The sequence below is a fragment of the Vicia villosa genome, linkage group LG7 (assembly GCF_029867415.1).
Source record: "Vicia villosa cultivar HV-30 ecotype Madison, WI linkage group LG7, Vvil1.0, whole genome shotgun sequence".
Taxonomy (NCBI): Eukaryota; Viridiplantae; Streptophyta; class Magnoliopsida; order Fabales; family Fabaceae; genus Vicia; species Vicia villosa.
In genome coordinates, this window is record NC_081186.1 from 73,783,220 (window position 1) to 73,789,219 (window position 6,000).

The window sequence follows — 6,000 nt, forward strand, 5'->3', positions numbered from 1 at the left end:
AGAAACAATTCAAAAATAAAGAGGGCCTCCCGATTCATTTTGACTATTGTCGGAAATTTGCATACTTCATCCCATAGGGTAGCTAGCGTATGTTTGGGTGATTCAACTGGATCATTAATGCAGTTTACTCTAATTTTGTTGCATGCATAAGTTCAGGTTTCATGTATTCAGGTTATGGTAGATGATAACCCAGGTTCATCCTCTTTGTGGCATGCAATGTAAATCGCATCCTCCCAAAAGTACTTTGGTGAATCCATCTCACTTATCACTGTCCGTGCTAATTATTCTAAAACATATTTTTATGCATACAACACCATTTTGTTATGGCGTGCATATATACATGAGAAGTTATGAGTTATCTCATTTTCATTGTAAAAGTTTTAAAAATGATGGTTATCAAATTCACCACCATGATCACTTTGAAGAGTGATGATTTTAAAATTAAAATGGTTTTGGACAAATTTAGCAACTTTAACAAAAGCTTTAAAGGTTTCTTCTTTATGGACTAAGAACAGAGTCCTAGTAAATCTAGTACAATCATCTATGATAACAAATCCATAATAGTTACCGCTTAGACTTTTAGTCCTTGAGGGATCAAAAAGATTTTGATGAAGAAGCTTAAAAGGTTTTTAATTTGAAACAAAAAATTTCGGTTTAAAAGAAACTATTATTTCCTTTCTCATTTGGCAAACATCACATGACTTATCTTTTGAAAATTTTATGTTAGGTAGACCAACTTCTAGGATTTTATAAACTATCATAATTAGCAAATCAAAGTTAACATGTCATAAACGTCCATTCCATAACCATGATGCCTTTTCAATTTTGTCATCCGTCCAATCCTTTGGGGATTTTATAGTGGATACGCTATCGACATCCCTTTTAAGTATAAAATATCCTTTTGTGATAGTTACCCTAAGCATTTTATCTACTTCCATTAAATAAACGTACATATTATCCTTCTAATACATATAGTTTTTGCCTTTAAACATTTGACCTCTATTGTACGCTCCCTTACGATCATTTTTATCCATATTCTAAACTTTTAGAGTCCTAAAACTTGATTGAAAGACCAACTCTAAGGACAATTAATTAGGGAGAATATGGACTCAAATGATCTAGAAGGGGGATTGAATAGATTGTTCCCGAAAGAACAATTTAAAAAATGTTTTCTTTTCAAAATCAAAGATTAATAAAATCGCTCAGTATGGCGGGATTTTTGTACAATATATGTGGTTGGAACGGTTATCGTATACACTTACACCTAAAGCAAAATGAAGAGAAGATAAAGAAACTAAAGCAATCAACGCCTCAATTAATCTAAATTCATTCTACACGCGATGTGTAAATCAAAGTTATTCAATTGATTAAGAAATCTATTATTAAACTTTCAAGGTTTAGTCACAAGTAAGATCGTTCAGAAACTTGATCTAACACATACCCAATTTTCTAAAAAAAAAAATCTATGAAGGTGGTAAAACATAACAACATGCAAATTTCTATGAAAACCATAAAATCGAAGCGTAAGATTCTTATGAAACTATAAAAGAGATAGGGAAAGATAGATATTACACTGAATTTATGGTGGTTCAACTATCCAACGATTTTCCATTGAAAATTTGCAGTTTTCCAATATAGTTTATTTTTTTATTAGTATTTTAATACAATCACAAGATTCAAGATAATGGTGAAAATTAAACAATCTTATATATGAATCTTCTCTTTGAATGTATACAGCGTTTGAAACTGATCTCTGTAAGATCTTCAGTCGATATTGACTCCTACCTTCCAAAATTAAGAATTTTGCCCAAGTGCGAGGTCCGGACCAACATCTCCTAAGTCCTACTGGTTCCTTGTATGAGCCTTGATCTGTCTATAGGCAATAGAAACTCTAGCTTTGTCCGTAGCAACTTCCACACAATTCTCCTGAAGCAATTTTAGAGAAAATAAACACCTTCTTTTTCACTGGTGGATTGTCAACCCTAGACACAACCACATAAAGATGCCAACATAAAATCTTAGAAACCTTAAAAAAACATTAAACAGAAACAAACCTCCTCACACAGATCTCATACCTAGTGTGGATAAGCTAAACCAAATGATAATGGTAGAAGCTAGAGGTTGATGATGAAATGAAATTTCATATGCAATCTCAAAAGAAAAACTCAAAATAATTTTTGAAAGTTTAAGAGAAAGGTGTGTTATATGTTGTATGATTGACAAAATCATATTCATGTTATGAGAGGGATTTAGGAAAATGATTTGTATAGGTTCTCGAGATAATGCACAAAAATGAGAGATAATATCAATTTTATTCAAGTCAAGAGCAAATGGTATGGGTCGAGTTAATATAGTGAACGATTTGGATTAAGAATTAAAAACCCAAAAACTACTACTATGGTTTGAATTAGACAATTTCATGATTTAAGTCATTGATTCGTTTCAGACAAATCCATGATGTGAATCAGAAATATATTATCGAAATCCAATATCTGCTTCCAACTTTTGATTTGAGTCAAGCCATATTATGGTTCGAATCATGACCTCCATGATTTGAGTTAGGATTTTCTTAATTTGAATTAGGAATATATAATCAATTTTTGATTTTCAAATTCAATTTTTGATTCAAATAAGCTAGTTCTATGATTCGAATCACACTTCAAAAAATTCAATTTTTAACAAAATCGAAGTGTTTATTTGAGTCGAGACCTGGTGTGCTTTGAATCATGATTTCATTTGTCCCTTGATCCAAAACTCCAACTAATTGACTAGAACCATATTATGTTTAATTTAAGCAAATAGTTCAATTTATGCATGCATAACATTAATCTAGGACTCAACTTTATAATGCACAACTATGTGAGGAGAATCAATTAGGAGAAATAAACCGAAAGACTAAATTGACAAGAAAAAAACATAAACTAGGGCAAACCCTTAGAGGCGGAGCAACTTCAAAAAACCCTAATGATGAGATGGAAAAAATTCTTTATGTCTCAAATTCCAATCATGGTCTGAATTACCAAAAAGTGTCAATATTAGGCTCCATAAAACTTTCAACATTCTACTAGCGAGGGTCAAGAAGTACATATAGGACGAGGAAAAACTAGTCACAAGTTAGGTGATATATAGAAGAGATATCGAGAAGGCTGAGACAATTAAAAGGGAAATTGAACAGAAAAAGAAGATAATAGAGAGAAGGAGTAAATGAAAGAAAGATCACAAATTTGGTCGAGATAATAGAGGGTACCTTCATTAAGATGCTAGGATTACACTCTTCTGAACATATCAAGAATACCTCAATACAAAATTATGGGATGAGCGAGTTGAGTGCCCCGGAATCGATAAGTTTCGATATTATTGTTTCCAATGAAGTAAGGGCCATAATACCAAGGTATGCATATAACCAAAGAACACCATTGGAAACTTAATTAGGAAATGGAAGACTGCCTAGATTCTCTTACCATGATAAAGACAACTAAAAAGGAAACTAAAGAGACAAAACAGAGAATGGAGAGAAGGAGTAAAGGAATGTAAGATCACAAATTTGATCGAGATAATAGAGGGTACCTTCATTAAGATACTAGGATTACACTCCTTTGAACACATCAAGAATACATCAATGCATAATTATGTGGCGTGCAAGTTGAGTGCCTCAGAGTCGATAAGTCTCGACATTTACATTTCCACTGAAGTAAGGGCCATAATACCAAGGTATGCATAGAACCAAAGAACACAATTGGATACTTAATTAGGGGTGGGAATAGGCCAGGCCGGCCTACAGGGGCCTATGGCCCAGCCTACATAGGCCTAGGCCAGGCCAGGCCTATTTAATAAAAAGACAAGGCTTAGGCTTTTTTAAAAGCCTATTTTATTAAATAGGTCAGGCTTAGGCTATTAATAAAGCCTATGAAGCCTTATAGGCCGGCCTATATTTTCATATATATTAGAAATATGCTAAATAAGTTGGTCCATGTATACATATATATTAGAAAAAAAGGCTAAAGAGGCTACCCTATATATATATATATATATATATATATATATATATATATATATATATATATATATATATATATATATATATATATATATATATATATATATATATAACAAAGGCTAAATAGGTCCGTTTATATATGCAAATATAGGCCGACCTATAAGGCTTCTTAAGTAATATGAATAAATTGAAAACTTTAATGAGATACAGGCTTTTTAAATAGGCTTTCAGGCCAGGCCAGACTTTTAAAAAGGCCAGGCCAGGCCTAAAAATTGAGCCTATGATAGGCCTTAGGCCAGGCTTAGGCCTTTTAAGTTTATTGTAGGCCAGGCTCAGGCCTTCTAAAGCCTAGCCTAGCCTAGCCTATTTCCACCCCTATACTTAATTAGGAAAGGAAGATTGTCTAGATTCTCTCACTATGACAAAGATAAGTACAGAGCGAGAAGACCAAGTGAAGAAAACCTGCACATAAAGAGAAGTGAAGTGGCTTAAGTGACCTAAAAAGAAAAATAATCTAAAAATGAAGATGAGAAGGAACAATCTTTCACATACACTATTGTCGAGGGAGCTATTAGTGAATAAAAAAGGCTGCTAATTCTTATGAACATTGAGGAAGATCCACTATTTTCTTGGGAGGCTCTCCCCATCATTGTCACAGCAAAAATAGATATTAAGGAAAAAGAAATCAAATATATTAGGGCGTCATAAAAACTAATCTCACTAAGGTTTCCCCTCCAAAATATCCTTTTACAACTTTGTCAAGAAGAAAAAGCTGAGAGAAATGATGTTGCAAAAATAGAAGTCAAGCAAAGAACTAACCAAAAAATGTTGACCACTAATTTTATTTTACGATAAACTATTTATAAATGGAGCATCCAACGCCCATATCTCACTGATGATAAGGGTTGTTATGGCCAGCCATGATGTACATAGGGTTCTAATATACCAAGGAAGATCATGTATAATTATGAATATAAATCCCCTAGAGATTTTGCACCTGACTTGTGAAAGTCTTTTTCCCTACAAAGGATGGGATTTCCAAGGGTTCAATGGATTGATAAAAAGGGCACGATGGTTACATTGAACTAATGATGTCTTTTGGGATTAATAAAAGCAAGATAAAAAAGCCACAATTTATGGTAATCAACTCCAAGTTTAATACCAAGTCTTACTTTCAAGATAATTAATATGATTTTTCAAATCTAATATGTTTCTTTCTAACTTTTCATTGTCTTTGCAAAGCTTAACACTTAAAGCAACCATTTGTTTCTAGGATATAATAGTTACTGAAGGTGAAGATCTTTATCAATTAAAATTCCCTTTCTTTTTCTTTAACGTCTTTTCTTTCTTTCGTTTAATCATCTATTGGATTATGCTTTTGATGTTGCGGAAGCATGAGGATGTAGAACTACATAACCAATTAGATGTTCATTTTAACTTCTGTGTGTCATCAGAACTTCTGACTTGCTCAGTACAGTTCTGAGGAGCTTTTGATTGATTGTTCTAAGTTAAAACGAATAGTGCAGAAAGTAAAAGACACATTCATTTTTATCCTGGTTCACCTTTTGAATAAGGCTACCTCCAGTCCACCTTCTTCAGGTCATTTGCCTCTCAATAGAGGTCCTAATCCACTATAACCAAACTTGATTACATCTGCACAAACCTCTGTCGTGACTAATCATCTGCACAACCAACTACAATGACTAACCATCTGGATAATGACCCATTTAGTGATCTGCACGAGATATAACGTTCATTGACCCAGGAACCCTGCACAGTCTACCCGCTGTGACTAACCCTGCACAAGCCAACTGCTCGTGACTGACTGCAATGGAGTGTTCAGTGGTGTCCACGATATAACATCCATTGACTCCTGACCCTCACTCAGTCTCCAAGAGATTTCCACAATGACCTCAGACAATTGTCTTCTCAAGCTTCTGACCTAAACTGGTTGCTCAAGGAATCTTCTGGAGATTTATAGATGTGCTTCTTATTCAAGCAGA